Raw genomic sequence first — 20,300 nt, forward strand, 5'->3', positions numbered from 1 at the left:
GTGTTAAATGGTATTTAACCATACAAGCCAATCTATGGGTACCATCATATGAAATTCTGCCATCAGGCCATACTGTGCTCTTTTCCCTATGGCCTGAGCTATCTACTTCCACTCTTCAGTGTATAAAACCATCCCCATCTGTCTTTGGTATAGAATTTTTCTCCAAAATCACATGCAAACCATGATAAAAAGACTCCATTATGATTGTCATATGTAAAAACCACCAAATTGATACCCTGGATGCACGTGGTAACCATGGAAACAACAAGCTTCTATTATGGTATAGGTCGCATATAGGACTCACGGTACTAATTCCACTCCAATGGTAAACATATGGAAACACTGTCATATTCAAAATTCAATAACTTAAAATTTATGGGTGCTGATAATGACACCTATAATTTTTCGTGCACATCTAACCTTGGTGCAAGCTTATGTGTGGAGAACACCATATGACCCGCGGCAATTTGTTTACATATATGTGCATGAAACACGTGTTATTGATTCTGCACCAAATGAATCAGGTGCTACTTTCAGTATTGAGTACTCCTGAGTCAAGCCTGTAAAAATGCTAAAATTGCATCAGTAGAAATTTGTCAATATTTTTTTTACATTACATATAGGACAAGCTCTCAAAAGATATTTTTCCTAAAATTTTAATTTTCATTATTAACCAATTATGGACCACCAAACCTGTAAATACTCTATCATTTCTTCACCCATTTCTAGACTGGTTCACAGTTCTTCCGTATAATTAGTACCGTGTGTCCTGAAACATTATTAAAGATACGTTGAAAATCCAATTACACACAAAAAACCTCCCAAGGGTAATTCAGGCAACAGTGTGTGCTGTGTCCCGACCATAGGTAATGAAATCAATATTTTGTACTCAATCCCGGCCATGGGTAATTTAATCTGAATTCTGTACTTTATCCCGATCAAGGGTAATTAAATCTGCATTTTGCACTCAATCCCGGCCATGGGTAATTCAATCTGCATTTTGCACTCAATCCCGGCCATGGGTAATTCAATCTGCATTTTGCACTCAATCCCGGCCATGGGTAATTCAATCTGCATTTTGCACTCAATCCCGGCCATGGGTAATTCCATCTGCATTTTGCACTCAATCCCGGCCATGGGTAATTCAATCTGCATTTTGCACTCAATCCCGGCCATGGGTAATTCAATCTGCATTTTGCACTCAATCCCGGCCATGGGTAATTCAATCTGCATTTTGTACTTTATCCTGACCAAGTTAATTTAATCTGCATTTTGTACTTTATCCTGACCAAGTTAATTTAATCTGCATTTTGTACTTTATCCCGGCTAAGAGTAATTCAATCTGCATTTTGTACTTAATCCCGGCCAAAGATAATTCAAACCACAAACCCGACAAAGGGTTATTTAATCTGTATTTTGTGCTTTATCCTGACCAAGGTAACTTAACCAGCATTCTTTAAACAACCATTACCTGTAACACATCGCAATCATCTTACTCTAAACGCCTATCGAAGATGAAAGTATAATTTTTCAAGCTTTATTTTAAACCTATTGTCATTCAAGCAAACTTCATGAAAAATCAGCATAAATAGTATTTTGCGGAAGTAAGGTAAACGCAACACTGATGATAATTTGCGCGTTAAAAGAGAAATGTCGCACGTTTTCCCTAAGAACGTCGACAGGAAATGGACATTTTGAAAGAATTACTATGACTGATATGTACTTTGAAGCTCGTTCTTCAAATCGCAAAAATATTGCATTTTGAGACAATGGAAAGAATATATAATTTTCTTAACATAAAACTGATAGTTACATAATCCTAAACAATATGATGGATGCAAAATAAAATGTACATAATTTGGAGGTATGTTATAATTTAGACCATCAAGGTGCATTGTAATTTATGTTAATTACACTTTTTCAAACTTGTATTAAAGTGCATCTACATTGGAAATGTAGAACTAAAATAAGACAAGAATACACATTGACTAAATGGTACCGTTTGTCAATAGCATTTATTGCCTCTACAAAATAGACTTCGCTGTTTTGCGGGTACAAAATAATTAATACAATTATATACATCTTAGCTGATATAAGTAGAACCAGAGCTGGTATGTTTCATACCTACATCTGACAGGTATGATTTACGCTGGTATGTTGCATGCCTACAGCTGTCAGGTATGATATATAGCAGCTGTGATCCGTGATAGAAGTTGACCAGCAATCTGCTAAACATTTCAAAAATCTGACAGCACAATATCCCTTATACATAACGGAAATATATTAGACCCTTTTCATAAAGTAAATAAATGTGGGACTAATGCAAAAACTAATTATACCCAGATGGTTTCAAAAAAAATTATGAAATGAGACCACTAATAAATACTTTTTGTGTGTCTTGACGAGTCTCGGATTTAAAGTATTTCCACGAGTTTCCTACATTCCATTTACTTTAAGCAAGCATGTAAGATTATGAAAAGCATACATATTGTTTGGACAAGATTCTATTTATTACATGACCAAAATATTTATTTTATTTTAATGGGAATGGTTAATTTCATACGGATAAGGATTTAATATTGAATTTATGAAACGAGTTGAATAATGTGTAGCTTTTGTGAGCCTTGTCGAGTTTCATAAACTGAATATTAAACCACTACCTGTTTGAGATTATGTTTATCGTAGTTATAATTTTGATGGAAATAGAGAGAAAGAGGAAGAAATAGTCTCGATCATCTTAACTCAATCGCTGCACTTTTCTGTTATTACATGTAAAAAACAGTTCCAAAGGATTGTGCAGTTTTATAACCAGTAACATTTAAAAGCAAATTTCCTTTTACAAATTATAATTTAAACATCAACTGTCCTTACAAATAACATTCTTTGCTAACACAGAAATAGTATGGAAGTTCCGTGTGATGTCGCATAATTTGGTTCATTTAGGTTCGACGATCAATAATATAACAATGTTGACACCTAAGGGATGTCAATTTCTGGACTAAATGTTGCTGGATATTCAAGTGCAGGGCTTATTATTAGATGGAGAAATTCCATATCTACTGGAATGCATTTCTGACCAGCTATTTATATTAGTTGAACAGGAGACACTCGAAATTGCATCACATAAAAGAATGGATCGTTTGAGCTACTAAAAATGCTGGGGTTTGATAGTCCTTAACGTTTTGTCAGTTCGGACACTGGTTTATGTCCACATTCTTCTTTGAACAGAGGTGAGTTTATTTAGTACTAGAAGTTAAAGATTAAACCAATATTGCTGTCGGATTACCGCCTACCCACCCACCAATGCATGTTATGACTGGAACGATACCCTAAGTTTTATTTGTTATTCTTGTTCTTGTTTCGGTTTTAACGTCATTTTTCAGTTCCTGATTGGCAATACATGGCGTAACGTAATTGGGCGGTCGATTCGAAAACTGGGTCGTCATATTGTTAGTTACAAGAAAAAGTTCAATAAGGCAGGTTAAAGAAAGTTTTTTTTTCCACGATGTCAGCCATTCAGTAAAGAGAATTCTACGAAAGAATTTCGTAGGCTTATTTGGACCAATCAGAATCAGATAAAGTGATAGTTTATGTGTTGTAATATAAAGAAAAGTATTAAACAGTATACACTATATGTAAAGTGTACAGATATGTGATAATTCTATTTACAGCATGACAATATTTTTGGCTAGATTCCATTTTTGACATAATTTTATTTATTACTTGACAATAAAAGCTCTTGTACTTGACATGATTCTATTTATTACCTGACAACAAAACTTACTGAATCTGACCGGACCATATAAAAGTGCAGTGAAATGTCTTTGAAAATCATTCAGATATCTCCATAGATATGCCTTTCATTTGCATAACTTTGAAATACATTTGGGTACCTCAATGGCATGACTATATAATGTTATTTGGATGTTGTAACGTGTTACTAAAGTTGTTACATATGTAAAGATTATGATACAGGTACGTTTATTATTTGAAAATAAACGGTTAATTGTATTTCAGTTAAGCCACAAAGGCTAATTAATGGAACTTTTCAAGAAACAATAGAAGATTTATAAAAGCATTATAGTCGGAATAGTGGACAATTCTATACCTAATTGCTAAGTATATTGACACCAAATTGCAGTACAATTCAAGTTTTTAAAATCATCTTTAAAGTCGAATGACCTGATCAAGTAAGAATAGTTTTGACCAAATAAATTCATTGTGTAACGAACAGCTTAGACTAGATAAATTAATTGTGTAAAACTCGCTTATTCTAGATACAATATTTGTGTAAAGAATATATAAGACTATAATATATAAGACTATATACAATCTTTGTGTAAAAAATGTTTTAGACTAGATAAATTCGTTTAGCAAAGAATATTTTGACTAGATAAATTTGCTGTGTAAAGAATAGCTTAGACTAGATAAATTCGTTGTGGAAAGAATAGCGTAGACTAGGAAACTTCGTTGTGTGAAGATCTGCATAGACTAAATAAATTTGTATAATAGCTTTGACTAAATAAATTCTTTGTGTAAAGAATAGCTTAGGCTAGATAAATTCGTTGTGTAAAGAATAGCTAATACTAAATAAATTATTTGTGTAGAGAATAGCATTGACTAGGCATCTTCGTTGTGTAAAGTATAGCTTAGACTAAATAAATTCGTTGTGTAAAGAATAGCTTAGACTAAATAAATTCGTTCTGTACAGAATAGCTACTACTAAATAAATTCGTTGTGTAAAGAATAACATAGACTATAGAAACTAGATATATTGCAGTACTAATCTATGTATATATGTATAACCACGTGACATGTTCTACTTATCACTTCCTGGATTTGGTCAAATAAATTTGACATGCGTTTGTCTTTACTTGCGTAGTCCCAGTTATATTAAATTCATAGACATACCTGAGTATTCTTCATGTGCCTTGTTATGCATATTTAATTTGTCTTGTGTGTTGTCTTTTCTCCATACTTATATGCTATATATATATCTATATTGTGTGGTTAACTTGGTCAGTAATTGACTTGACGTTATGGCCTACCCTTGACTACTGCCACAGTTTAAGAATCGAGGGAAGAATAAATCATTGAAAGAAAGAAAGAAGAAATCAATATATAAATAAAGAATGAAAGAAAATGGATGCGCAAAATATTCGGATTCTGCTAGACTCTGACCAGTATTTTGGAAGAAGACTATTATTACGTTGATGTAATTTGTTTTCAAATTTAACAGGAAAAATTACCTTTAAAAAATATTTGTAAAGTAATCTTTCGTCTGTAAAACAATATTCCATTCCTTTATGCTCGTATTTCAGATTTACAAAACTTTGGTTTGCAATGACAATGTACAGCATATATAAAGAATTAAAAATGTTAATTTATAAACAGGGTATTATTTATCTTTTGTAATTACCTCATTTACCCAGCGCAGCAGATAAACTTCAGAGCTGAATTAAGGGTATTTTGTCTCTTTCAAACTTAAGTACATGTAAAGCATAAATGAGATGAACTGTGACAAAATAAAGTTAAATTATGAATATAAGATTTCTGAAATTATTAGTAAAACCTGTTTACCTTTTCCGAGGTTTAAGTCCTACTTATGTATTACAAAATTAGCGTGACAAGTAATTTGACTGTGCCTTTATGAGACATGTGGTTTCTCGATGCCTTTGTGAGACAAGTAGTTATTTTCTGATTTATGAGACAAGTAGTTATTTTATATGTCTATATGAGACAATTATCTATTTTACGCCTTTGTGAAGCAAATAATTATCCTGTGCCGTATGAGACAAGTAAGTATTCTGTACTTTGTTTGACACGTAAATATTTTTCATCTTTGTAAAATCTATTTAAAAAAGGGTATGTATACTGCAATTGTCTTAAAAATTTCTTGAGAATGCTTTTCCAAAATTTGTCCCGTTAATTACTGTGCGGTTTAAGTGTTAAATATTGAAAAGGGTTGCAATGGGCAATATTTGATTGTTAATTCCAACATCATTGTTATCAGTTGATAAGGTAGCAGGACCAATGAGATTGTTGCCATGTAAATGCTAGATGGGACTCGAATACCATGGATACTGTTGCCATGTAACAGTTAGATGGGACTCGAAAATTATGATTATAATATCTCTCGAACTTAGACTAACTATTCTGTTTTCATAAAATACATTGGACTACATTTCATGCTGAGCAGGAAACCAAGTTATTTATTACCCTAAAATATACCGACCACATAACTATAATATCAATTTTAAAAAATAATATTGCCGATCGGGAAAAATTCACACAGACACGCAAATAGAAAAAGTCAGATGGGAATCTAAAGGGTTGGGGAACATTTATGTAGGTAGACCAGACTTTTACTACTTTAGCTATTACACAAGAAACCAAAATATGTATTACCGAAATAAAATGAATCTGTATGTATTCCAAATTAGCAGTACATACTGTTTAAAGACCTGACACAGAACTTGGCGAAGAGTAGTCAGACGGTTCAAGAAAACAACATTTTAGATGGAAAGAATTAGCTTCCAAGTCCAGTCCATTTTTGTTGTTGTTGCTGGTATACATGTGTTGTGGTATTTGCTTATCTCATGCGTTTGAGCGGTATTAGCGTGGCGGCACTTGATATAAGTATACTGGAGTCATCCCGTGCAAAGTATCCATGAAGGAGGGTATTATTTGTCATTGTAGTATCAAAAGAAACATGCGAGAAAAGTTTAATAGTCTATCTCAGGTCATATAAGGCCATTATACTGATATCTCAGGTCATATAATACCATCATAACGATATTTCAAGTCATATACGGCCATCATCATGACACTTCAGGTCATATCAGGCCATCATATTGATATCTCAGGTCATATAAGGCCATTCTACTGATATCTCAGGTCATATGATGCCATCATAACGATATTTCAAATCATATACGGTCACCATCATGACACGTCGGGTCATATAAGGCCATCATATTGATATCTCAGGTCATATAAGGCCATCATAACGATATTTCAAATCATATACGGTCACCATCATGACACGTCGGGTCATATAAGGCCATCATATTGATATCTCAGGTCATATTAGGCCATCATAACGACATTTCAAGTCATATAAGGCCATCATACTCATAAAAGGCCAGCATATTAATATCTCAAGTCATATAAGAGCATCATACCGATATAGCAGGCCATATAAAGGCCATCACATTGATTTCTCAGATCATATAAGGCCATCATGCGTCATCATGTAATAATGTGTCCATTAATCATCTGATATATTACCGTTCCGGTGGCCTAGTGGTTAGAGCGTCCGCCTCTGATACGGGAGGTCGTGGGTTCAATCCCCGGTCGAGTCATACCAAAGACTTACAAAAATGGTACTAACAGCTGCCTCGCTTGGCGCTCAGCATTAATAGGTTAGTGTTAGGACTGGTCGGCCTGATGTCAGCATAATGTGACTGAGTCGGACATCATGCTACATGTTTGCGGCATGATGGCCCAGTGCTAAACATCACTATAAACTGTAACACTGCAAACATCGTAGCGATCTGACTGAAAAATTGTTAAAGCTACGTTAAAAATTCAAATCATATATATATATATATATATATATATATATATATATATATATATATATATATATATATATATATATATATATATATATATACATCTGATATGTTACGAAGGAAATCACCAAGACTAATGTCGAAATTATTTGTTTCCGAATTAGTTTTTTGTCACAGTGTTCTGACAGCACAAACAAATAGATCATGGATTATTAGATCTGTGTAAAAATAGCTTGAGTGCTTACGCATTAGGATGGCATTAATTTGAAGAGTGATCAGAATGCTTGCAAAAGATGAAATTAACTGTAATTTTCTTGTTGTTCTAGGAGTTTGCAATAAAATTGAAGGTTTCTTGAAATATGAACCTTTTTGACTGAGTAAGCATTTGATAAATATTATATATGTGCATGTGTTATAATTTGTTCCCCTATTTTTTTGTCGTGGATATATTCTGTCTCTAATAACAATTTCAATCATTTGATAAATATTATATGTGTGCATGTGTTATAATTTGTTCCTCTATTTTTTGTCGTGGATATATTCTGTCTCTAATAACACTTTCAATCATTTGATAAATATTATATAATAATAATAGTAGTAGTAGTAGTAGTAGTAGTAGTAGTAGTAGTAGTAGTAATAATAATAATGAGGACTTTATACAGCGCCTAATCTTTAGAAGCTCGAAGCGCTTTACAACATTAGACAACACCTATAAGATAACAAACATATAATGATATGATTACAAAAACAAACACCATGAAATTAGAAAACATATGCTGAGAATAATTAAGATAGGAAACATTATTAGGTCTTTAAGTTTGTTCTTGCAGTCGAAATAAGTGAGTTTTGAGAGCCCTCTTGAATGTGATCATTGTGTCTTTGTGTCTAAGTTCAATGGGCAATTCATTCCACGTTGCTGAGCCCTGGTATGCAAAAGAACACTGTCCATATGACTTTGTTTTCCTAGTGGGAATAATGAGTATACGATTGTCAGAAGAGGAGCGTAAGTATCTTGCTGGTGTATACACATGGGTGAGATCCGATAGGTATGTTGGACTAGAGTCTGACAGTGAAACATAGCACGGAGAACAAATTTTATATTTGATTCTGGATCAAATGGATAGCCAGTGTAGGGTAAAGAGCAGCGGGGATGTGTGCTCTGATCGTGGTACTCTAAGTATGATCGGAGCAGCTGTGTTTGGAACTTTTTAAAGTTTCTGGAGCAGATATTGAGATGAACTAGACATAACTGAGTTACAATAGTCCAGTCTTGAAAGTACTAATGAGCACACAAGTATTTTAGTTGCATCAACTGAAAGATTTTTGCGAATTGAGCTGATGCGTCTCAGGTCAAGGTATGCAGCCTTGCATATGTTCATGACATGTTGGTGCAATGTTTTAATACTGTCCAGAGTAACACATAGGTTTCGTACTGATTGTGTGAATTTAATGTTGGTTTTGCTGATATTTATTGTTGGAGGTAAAGGATGTGAATGAGAAAGTCTTTATGTTGTGATCAGAATGGCCTTAGTTTTATCATCATTCATCTGCAGCTTGTTACATGTCATCCATGATTTAACATCAGAAATGCACATCTCTACACCTTGAATGGTAGCATCAGCTTCAGTTGGGTGGCTAGATTTGTATATTTGGGTGTCATCAGCGTACAATTGGTAAGACACTGGATGATGATGCATGACACTTGAGAGCGACTGAGTGTACAGAATGAAGAGAACAGGTCCAAGAATATACCCATGTGGAACACCACAACATAGATCAACTGGGCTGGAGTGTATTCCATTTGCAAATACAATTTGTGTCCTGTTGACCAAGTAGGACTTGAACCACAGTAAGGCTGTGAATGCCAAATACATGCTGGAGACGGTGAAGTAATATATCATGGTCTATTGTGTCAAATACTGCAGACAAATCAAGGAGGGTGAGGACTGTAATCTTCCCCCTATCCAACGCAGAGAGAATGTCATTAATTACTTTTAGAAGATTAGTTTCAGTACTGTGGCAAGGGCGATATGCAGATTGTACATTGCTAAAACTACTGTTTGAATTTAGATGAGATACAAGCTGAGATAAAACAACCTTTTCTAAGATTGTTTATATGAATGGGAGATTAGAAACTGGGCGGTCGTTCTTTAAATCGTTATGGTCTAGTGTTGGTTTCTTCAGCAGAGGCTTTACAATGGCAGTTTTGAAAAATGATGGGAATTCCCCGGATGAGAGAGAGGTAGTCATAACATCAGTTAGAGAAGGCAATACTGGATCTAAGCACTCAAGCAACAGTGATGTTGTAATTGTTGTAAGTTCACATGATTTTGGTGCACTCTTCATCACGATTGTACGGACGAAATCATAGAGACAGGTTCAAATGCTGCTAATGGTTGCCGCTCAAATTATGTATCCCAACTGTATGGTGACGACGAGTCAATTGAAATTATGGTGTCAAGCTTATCTCTAATGGTTTGTACTTTGTCACGGAAGAAATTTGCAAACATGTCCGGAAGGTCAACTGGAGATAAGGTAGTTGGAAGTGGTGTAGATTTATTCTTTGACATTAGCTTGTTAGTAATCTCGTAGAGCTCTTTGCAGCTGGAACTTTCCATGATCTTAGTAGTGTAGTGGGCTGATTTCGCTGTATGGACTATATTTGTGACACTCTTCTTAGCGGCTTAACAGATTTGCTTATGACTAGTGAGTCTGGTGGAAAGCCAGAGCCTCTCAGCTTTACGGCGGTCTCTTTTAGCAGTGCGAAGCTGGTCCCTAACACTGCTATACCATGGAGAACACTACTGAATTGATACTCTGCACTTGGTAGCTGGGGCATGTTTGTCACACAATAAACGCAGAGAGTTATCAAGTTGTTCTGCGGTAGGAGGTAAGTAAGTTGTTGGGTTAGCTTGGATGTCGTGCATTAGTTTGGTTCTATTTTTCATACGGAGGTTTCTTTTAGTAGCAGATAAAGGTGGAGGGTTAGGGACTGATACGTCAAGATGGCATATAATGCAGAGGTGATCTGATGCAAGGTCATGTGATACCAGGATGGACCGTAGAATGTTATCAACAGGTCTATGAAGAATCCAGTCTAAAATGTGACCATGTTTATGGGTGGGTTGGTTAACTGACTGTTTGAGGTTGAAAACATTAATGGAATCTATGAGTTTTGATGTGTTTGAGTTACCGGGACAGTCAAAGTAAAAGTTGAAATCCCCAAGAATAATCAGGTTGCCACCTATCGAATTTCCATAGTCCAGGTGATTCGGAAACTGCTCCAAAAAGAGAGAGTCAGCCACCTTGTTTTTTTTTCTACTAGGAGGAGGGCGGTATAGGCAGAAAAAAATGGACTGACGTTTGGTTCAGTGTAAGTGTGGTTTGGACTAGTTCAAACGATGTTTGGTAGAAATTGAATGTTTTGGTGTGGTTAAGGCGTTTTATCATGGAGTTCTTTGTGATGACAACAATTCCACCTCCGCGGTAATTACGGGGGAACGACTTGATGGAGTAATCAGTGGGTGTTAGATCCGCACAAAATACGTCAATTTTCTTGTCGTTGATAAAATTAACTCTTTCTGTGTGCTTTTCCAGTGATCCTACTGAATGGGCATTGAATAATTAAATGTGCAGACGTATTTCGTGGATAGCTGACACAAAGGTTGATGAATTAATAGGGATTTGAATTAGGTTATCTAAATCAACGGTCGAATTGTTTTTAAAAATTGTCGAGCCGAAATAAGGGAGATAACTGGAATTCTTCTTCCTGTTCTACGCCGGCCAGCTTTAAAACAACGTTTCTTTTTTCGCTTCTGATTACTTTTAGGTAATGATGACTGTAGTCCCAGTTCGTTTAGTCTAGAGCACAATGTAGTGTGGAGAGCCAAGGAGTGATCATTTAAAGCAATTATTGAGGGTCCATGTGCATGTGTTATAATTTGTTCCCCTATTTTTTGTCCTGGATACATTATGGCTCTAATAACACTTTCAATCATTTGACAAATATTATATATGTGCATGTGTTATAATTTGTTCCCCTATTTTTTGTCCTGGATATATTCTGTCTCTAATAACACTTTCAATCATTTGATAAATATTATATATGTGCATGTGTTATAATTTGTTCCCCTATTTTTTGTCCTGGAAATATTCTGTCTCTATTAACAATTTGAATCATTTGATAAATAGTATATAGGTGCATGTGTTTTAATTTGTTCCCCTATTTTTCGTTCTGGACATATTCTGTCTCTAATAACACTTTCAATCATTTGATAAATAGTATATACGTGCATGTGTTATAATTTGTTCCCCTATTTTTTGTCCTGGATATATTCTGTCTCTAATAACACTTTCAATCATTTGATAAATATTATATATGTGCATGTGTTATAATTAGTTCCCCTATGTTTTTGTCCTGGATATATGCTGTCTCTAATAACACTTTCAATCATTTGATAAATATTATATATGTGCATGTGTTATAATTTGTTCCCCTATTTTTTGTCCTAGAAATATTCTGTCTCTAATAACACTTTCAATCCTTTGATGAATATTATGTATGTGCAAATTCTAGAAAGATTAGGTATGATCAGCATAAAAATATTCTTTGAGATGTTACATTTTCTGGAACATGCCAAAATTTGCCAGTAAAGTTTAGATTCTTTTTATCAATTTCTGATACAATTCTCTTAAACCCCTGTACACTTTGGCTCATTCCTGACTGTATGGTTTGATGACATTTTGCAGACTTTCGGTTCAATTATGCTGAAATACATCGAGCTTTGATAAGTCATCGTTGTTCATGATTGACCGATTTTTCCGCCATAGAGGTCTGATGATGGTATCACAGTTGTAATATATGGACTGACGTAGGTAAAATGATTGGCTTGAACTTTATTTGTACCAATCCTTACACGAAAATGAAACTATTTTCTGCCTTTAATTCAAGCCCGTCTGCTCTTGTCAAAGGTTTTATATTATAGCTCAGTCTGCAAAACATGAAAAGGGAATCTTAAAGGTTATTAAAATTGTGTTCTTTCATGACACCAGACAAAAATACTCCATCTTTTATAAGTAATACAGATGTGCTTGCAACCAGACCAACCATACAACATTACTTACAAGCAAAACAGTTGCGCTTACCATTAGAACAACAACACTGGATTATTTACAAGCAAAGCAGCTGTGCTTACCATTAGAATCTGTGAGGTGTATGTAGCAATGGAAATAATGGGAATATCAAGACTCGCAATTATCAGGAAAAACACAATACAAAGTATGCCACTCAGCCAAATCAAAGACTGGGATTATGTTTCTTTTTCTTTTTTTTGGGGGGGGGGGTCTTCTTTATGATGCCTGTGTATGCTTCGGAACAACGAAATATGTTTCAAATTATTAATGATCTCCATTTCGTTGATTTTGTTTGGTAAATATATGAATTTTCCTTTGCGGTATGTATGTATGTATGCATGTATGTATATCAATATGTAAGTATATACGTATACATATAGGTAAGCATGTGCATTTGTTAGTGTGTATTTATGTTATGTATGTATGCTCAAATATCGCAGTAACTGTTATTTGGTGCGTGCATTATTATTATTATGATTAATTATTATTGTTATTATTCTTATTATTATTGTATTCATTATTATTTTTGCTAAATTTAACTCAAATTATTTTCATCCTATTTTACCTTATTTATTTACTGCTCATATATTATTATATATCAGCATTCATATCTTCTGCCACTTGTTCGATTAATATTGTGTTCGTGACAGCGTTGAATGATGTTATGTCCATTATTCGTATGTTGGTGAACTGGTGTTGAGTGAAAATAAATCGGTTATTATTGTGTTTGTGACTTAGCGCTGTTATTAATGTGTATGTGAGTAAAGTTATGTCTATTATTATTGTGTTTGTGACAGTAATGAATGTGTGTGTGTGTGTGTGTGTGTGTGTGTGTGTCTGTGTGTGTGTGTGTGTGTGTGATTAGGATTTTAACCGTAGCTTTAACAATTGTTCAGTCATATCGCTACGATGTCTGCAGTGTGGCAGTTTACATTGATGTCTAGCACTGGGGCATAATGCCGCAGAAATGTATCATGTTGTCCCACCCAGTCATATTATCCTGACACCATGCTGACCAGTCCTAACACTAACCTCTTAACGCTGAGCGCCTAGCGGAGGCAGCTGTTAGTACAATTTATGTATGTCTTTGGTATGACTCGGCCGGTGATCGAACCCACGACCTCCCGCTTCCGAGGCAGACGCTTTAACCACTAGGCCACTGGAAGGGTGACATCAATTAATGAAATTAATGTCCATTATTGTTGTTGTTTTTGACTTAGTGTTAAATGAAATTATTTCCATTATTACTGTGTTGTGACTTAGATCTGAACTTAATTATCTCCATTATTATAGTGTTTGTAACTTATTCGCCGCTTAGTTCGGAATGAGTTATGTCCATTATTATTGTGTTTGTGACTTAGTGCGGAATGAGTCATGCAAATTATTACTGTGTTTGTGACTAATACTTGTATGTCGGATATTTGTATGTTATGCCATATGGATGCAAATCTTTCAATATGGTGTTACGCCCAAAATGCAAAATCGTGGACAAAAATGTATTTAAATAGTAAAACAACAAAAACGAAGCGGAAAAAATAATGCAAGCCTCAACAAACAACCTTCTTCGAAAACAGAAAATAGAAAACAATGTTTGATAACAAGTCACGCAGGGGTGAGATACATAGCTGGGAATATATTTGACATGTCTATATAATGAAAACATTTAACCCCGGGTGATGTCTTACGCAAAACCAGTGTTAGGGCACATCAAGTCCCAGGTGTTGTTTTCCAAAACTGGTGTCAGTGTTTAGTGAACATCGAGTCCAGGGTGCTGTTTTACCAAAAACCCGTGTCAGGGTGTTAAGGCACCTACATCCCACTGTGCTGTCATACACCAACAAGTGGTATGGTGTTAAGGAAGATAAAGCCACCGGTACTGTCATACTCAAAACCATTGTAAAGGTGTTGTGGCACATTAAAACCAGTGTGCTGTGATGCCCAAAGCTCGTGTTAACATGTTGCGGCACATAAAACCCACCCCATGAGCTGTCTTACCCAAAACCAGTTATAGGGTGTTAGGGCAAATCATGCCCACCGTGTTGTCCAACCCAAAACGCATCATAAAATGTTAAGGCATAACAGGCCACCTTCGCTGTCATTCGTAAAACACGTTTTATTGTAAGATGGTTAGTTTAAAATAATATTTGTCACATATTATATTTTCTCTCAAAGATATGATCGATATTAATTGGAAAATGTGTACATGTGATTAGTATAATTAATTCACATTATTGCATATGACATATATATATATATATATATATATATATATATATATATATATATATATATATATATATATACAGTGGAGCCTCGTTAATCCGGACACATTCGTTCCCAGCGAATATGTCCGGATTAACGAGTTTTCCGGATAATTGAATCATGCACATTTTTTATTTTACGATATCATCACACCGTATATATGTACCAGTGGAGCCTCGTTAATCCGGACACATTCGTTCCCAGCGAATATGTCCGGATTAACGAGTTTTCCGGATAATTGAATCATGCACATTTTTTATTTTACGATATCATCACACCGTATATATGTACACGTATATGCTAGCTTTAAATGTAATGTACTGTATATTCAATAATGGTTGAAATAAATTAATGAATACATCTATTAATTTGTGTTTATTTCACATTATTATAACATGTGGTTGTACGTACTTATACAGTAAATAGAAGTTTAGACAATTAACACATCGAACACATCACACTATGTTCATGTACATGTATGTACTGTACATACATTTATTATGTCAATTTCCTGAAGAAGTCTGTAACCTTTGTTTGCCTGGATTCCCTTTACTGTCCACAGCTTAAAAATGTCAACTGTATTTGCACAGCAAACAATAAACTGTGATTGTTACATACAATTGGTAAACAACAAAGAGGCTTAATGACACTTTTAATTTATTTACCATATGTTATGTCAAAAAGCGTGGACGATTTGATCCCAGTGTGTTTATTTAATTATTAACACCCCCGTCGGCGGCTAGCTAAAACAGACATTGTTTATACAATCGCTGGTTACAATATGGTCACGCTACTTAGTTACTGATAGTGGCCATAGATTCTCAAGGGCTTCACTACTGTGTTTTATGTATTATTCTTCTGATTGTATTTTCACATACGATTTTTCGAATTTTCTTATTTTTTGGACAGATTATTTCCGGATTATCGAGACAAGTTTTAATGTAATTTTACACTTTGGTCCCCGATTTTGATTTCCGGATCCGGAACGCGGATTTCTTGATTAACGGAGCAAATTAACGTTTAGGAATTCCGTTCCCGTTGAATTATGTCCGGATAGCGAGGTTTCCGGATAAACGGAGTCCGGATTAACGAGGGTCCACTGTATATATATATATATATATATATATATATATATATATATATATATATATATATATATATATATATATATATATATATATATACTCCGCATAATTACATCTGTAACTATCTAATAAATATTTATGGCACAAAGCTCTTTGTAAGTCCCTTCCTTCTTCTGATATATCTAAATCGGCCCCAGTAATATATATTTTACCTAGTTTAAGCTTAGCAAATGAACTTTAGAAGTACTGTGTAGCAAACGTTCTAATAATCAATAGCTGAGAGCACAATCATCTCATCAGAATGATAGTTGAAAATCGCCTTGTTCTATGTATCGAACAATTTAATACAAAAGTAACTTTGGAAATGCTCTGTCGGGATCCTTCAAAAATATGCTACAAGTTCACTGATTGTGTTGAGCGTGGTAATATGCCGCTAACGTGTAAAACATTTTGTTTAATATAACATAAACTGGACACCAAACCATTCAAGGATTGATAGGGATTGATGGATTCAGAAGTTTTGAGTACTTCAAATGCATGAACTCTTAAAATTGTATTTTTTACCATTTCAGCTGAAGAGTGAGTCAAAACCTTAGCAGAGAGAGATAGATAGACAGACAGATGGGGTTGGGTGGGGTGGGTCGTTGGGGTGGGGAGGGGTGAGGTGGCGCGGTGTGTAATTTCGTCCTATTGCATTCTTTTATTGTAATCAAATTATATTTAAACTAGTTGTGACGTCAAACTCGTAAGTAATAAATATATAATATATGTAAATATTATCCCCTAAACTAAGATTATAAAACCCTAACACATCTGCAACTGGACAGTGATTTCAAACCTAGATTATAAAAATTCAACACATCTGCACTTGGACAGTGATGTCAAATAGCACGCTTGAAAGATGCGTAAATATATACCATGACGACAGTTAAGTACAACCTCGTTAATAATACATACAATCTATACATCCTTTTACCGTGGAGTTTTTAACAGCACTTAGCAAATCTTGCCTTGTCTTAAATATACTCCTATAGTATAAATGTTTTCATCTATAGGGCGCTGGATTTTCCACTGCATCCTAAACGAAGCGTAATAGCCATATGTGTGTATGTGTAGTATGTACATTTCACTACGTAGTATTACCGTATACATTGAATATAGTTTGAACATTCCATTACGTAACATTACGGTTTGCATTGACTATATTTATCATGACGTAGTATTACCGAATGCATTGACTATAATATCATTACGTAGTATTACCGTATGCATTGACTATAATATCATTACGTAGTATTACCGTATGCATTGACTATAATATCATTACGTAGTATTACCGTATGCACTGACTATACTTATTATTAAGTAGTATTACCGTATGCATTGACTAAACATATCATTACGTACTATTACCGCATGCATTGACTATAATATCATTACGTACTATTACCGCATGCATTGACTATAATATCATTACGTAGTATTACCGTATACATTGTTTATACATATCATCACGTAGTATTACTGTATGCATTAAATATGCTTATCAGTGCGTAGCATTACCGTATGCATTGACTATAGTATGTACATATCATTCCGTAATATTACCGAATGCATTGACTATGATATCATTACTTAGGATTACCATATGCATTGACTATACTTATCACAACGTAGTATTACAGTATGCATTGACTATACATATCATTACATAGAATTATCGTATGCATTAACTATACTTATCATTGCGTAGTATTACCATATGCATTGACTATAGCATGCACGTATCATCACGTAGTATTACCATATGCATTGACTATACAGATCATTACGTAGTATTACCGCATGCATTGAATATAGTATGTACATATATCATCATGTAGTATTAACATATGCATTGACTATACATATCATTATATAGTATTACCGTATGCATTGACTATACTTATCATTACGTAGTATTACCGTATGCATTGAATATATTATGTACATATCATCACATAGTATTACCGTATGCATTGAATATGCTTATCGTTACGTAATATCGCCGTATGCATTGACTACAGTATGTACCTATCATCACGTAGTATTACCATATGAATAGACTAAAGTATTAACAAGGAGAATGAACGTATGCACCGACAGTAGTATCATCGTGTGGAATAACCGTCTGCATTGACTATACTATGTACGTATTACATATGCATTGACTATAGTATCATCACTGAGGATGACGGTATACATGGACTTTAGTAAAATCAAGGAGAATGACTGTATGAATTGATTGTAGTATCATGCAGCAGAATGACCGTGTGAATTGACTGTAGTATCTTCGTGTAGAATGACCGTATGCATTGACTGAAATATCATCACGCAGAATGACTGCATGCATTTCTTTTATGACCAACACGTAGAATGACCGTATGTATTTACTGTAGTATCATCAAGGACAATTACCGTACGCATTTACTTTAGTATTATAGTGTAGAATGACTGTATGCGTTTAATGTAGTATCATCGTGTAGAATGACTGCATGCTTTAATATAGTATCATGGTGTCGAATGACCTTATGCGTTTAATGTAGTATCATCGTGTAGAATGACCGTATGCATTTAATGTAGTATCACCGTGTAGAATGACCGTATGCATTTAATGTAGTATCACCGTGTAGAATGACCGTATGCATTTAATGTAGTATCATCGTGTAGAATGACCGTATGCATTTAATGTAGTATCATCGTCTAGAATGACCGTATGTATTTAATGTAGTATCACCGTGTAGAATGACCGTATGCATTTAATGTAGTATCACCGTGTAGAATGACCGTATGCATTTAATGTAGTATCATCGTCTAGAATGACCGTATGTATTTAATGTAGTATGATCAAGGATAATTACCGTATGCATTTTCTGTAGTATCATCGTGTAGAATGACCGTATGCGTTTAATGTTGTATCATCGTGTAGAATAACCGTATGCATTTAATGTAGTATCACCGTGTAGAATGACCGTATGCATTTAATGTAGTATCATCGTGTAGAATGACCGTCTGCATTTAATATAGTTTCATGGTGTAGAATGACCGTATGTATTTAATGTAGTATCATCAAGGATAATTGCCGTATGCATATTCTGTAGTATCATCGTGTAGAATGACCGTATGCGTTTAATGTAGCATCATCGTGTAGAATGACCGTCTGCATTTAATATAGTATCATGGTGTAGAATGACCGTATGCATTTAATATAGTATCATGGTGTAGAATGACCGTATGTATTTAATGTAGTATCATCAAGGATAATTACCGTATGCATTTTCTGTAGTATCATCGTGTAGAATGACCGTATGCGTTTAATGTTGTATCATTGTGTAGAATGACCGTATGCATTTAATGTTGTATCATCGTGTAGAATGACCGTATGCATTTAATGTAGTATCATCGTGTAGAATGACCGTATGCGTTTAATGTTGTATCATCGTGTAGAATGACCGTATGCATTTAATATAGTATCATCGCGCAGAATGACCGTATGAAGTTACTGTAGTATCAGCGTGTAGAATGACCGTATGTATTTAATGTAGTAAGGACCTGCCATCACATACATATAGAGTGTACAAACACTTAGAACTACGTTGTTTTTTCCATTTTAGTCCACAATGACATTCGCATGCTTTGGGAATAAACAATTTTGTTTAAAACTGTGAAATTTGCTTTTCGGATCCTTTATAATTTCAATTTGTTCGATCTGATCAAACATACATTTTATTGATAGGTTTTGTACATTTGCTGCAAATACCAGTAGATACAGAATGAAGTAAAACAAAAATTATTTACCTGTTCCAGTTAAGTGTCGAAGATCCAATAAACATCCGTGTCCGGTGGACGTAAATTCAAATATGTAAAATCTTAGGTATTAAAATACCAACATCAGTCCAGTCATTCAAAATGACCATATAACGCACGCGCCCATGTCATGCGGCGGTGCTTACTGAAGTTGTGACTGCTGTTCTACGAGATTTTACCTTCTGTATCGCGCCAATCGCTGCCTGAGGGGCGTCTAGTGTTGATCGTAAAGAAAAGCGAGAACGGTCTCACTCCGCAATTAGTCTTGGTTTAAATAGATGTAGGAATATTGAAGTTTGTTTCGTGCTAGAGTTAATCGGTTTGTGTAATCATCCCAAGCACGTATTTAAGAGAAAACGAGAAGAAATAGAGGATATTTGCTGAAAACGAGTTTAAT

The 20,300-nt window shown here is 34.6% G+C and overlaps 1 protein-coding gene across 2 annotated transcripts in view; it reads right to left on the reverse strand.

The window, feature by feature from the left end:
- LOC149781660 (G protein-coupled receptor dmsr-1-like) overlaps nucleotides 1-20,050 on the reverse strand; it is a 416,747-nt gene extending 396,697 nt beyond the window's left edge. The window contains exon 1 of one of the 2 annotated variants that reach the window (XM_089935735.1): nucleotides 19,895-20,050. The gene's annotated coding sequence lies outside the window, so the exon portion shown is untranslated. The remainder of the gene's footprint in view (nucleotides 1-19,894) is intronic. The other variant, XM_089935736.1, reaches the window with a different exon arrangement.
- Nucleotides 20,051-20,300: the final 250 nt, after the last annotated feature.

Source organism: Sinohyriopsis cumingii, chromosome 15 (genome assembly GCF_028554795.1).
Source record: "Sinohyriopsis cumingii isolate HCF-2022 chromosome 15, ASM2855479v2, whole genome shotgun sequence".
Taxonomy (NCBI): domain Eukaryota; kingdom Metazoa; phylum Mollusca; class Bivalvia; order Unionida; family Unionidae; genus Sinohyriopsis; species Sinohyriopsis cumingii.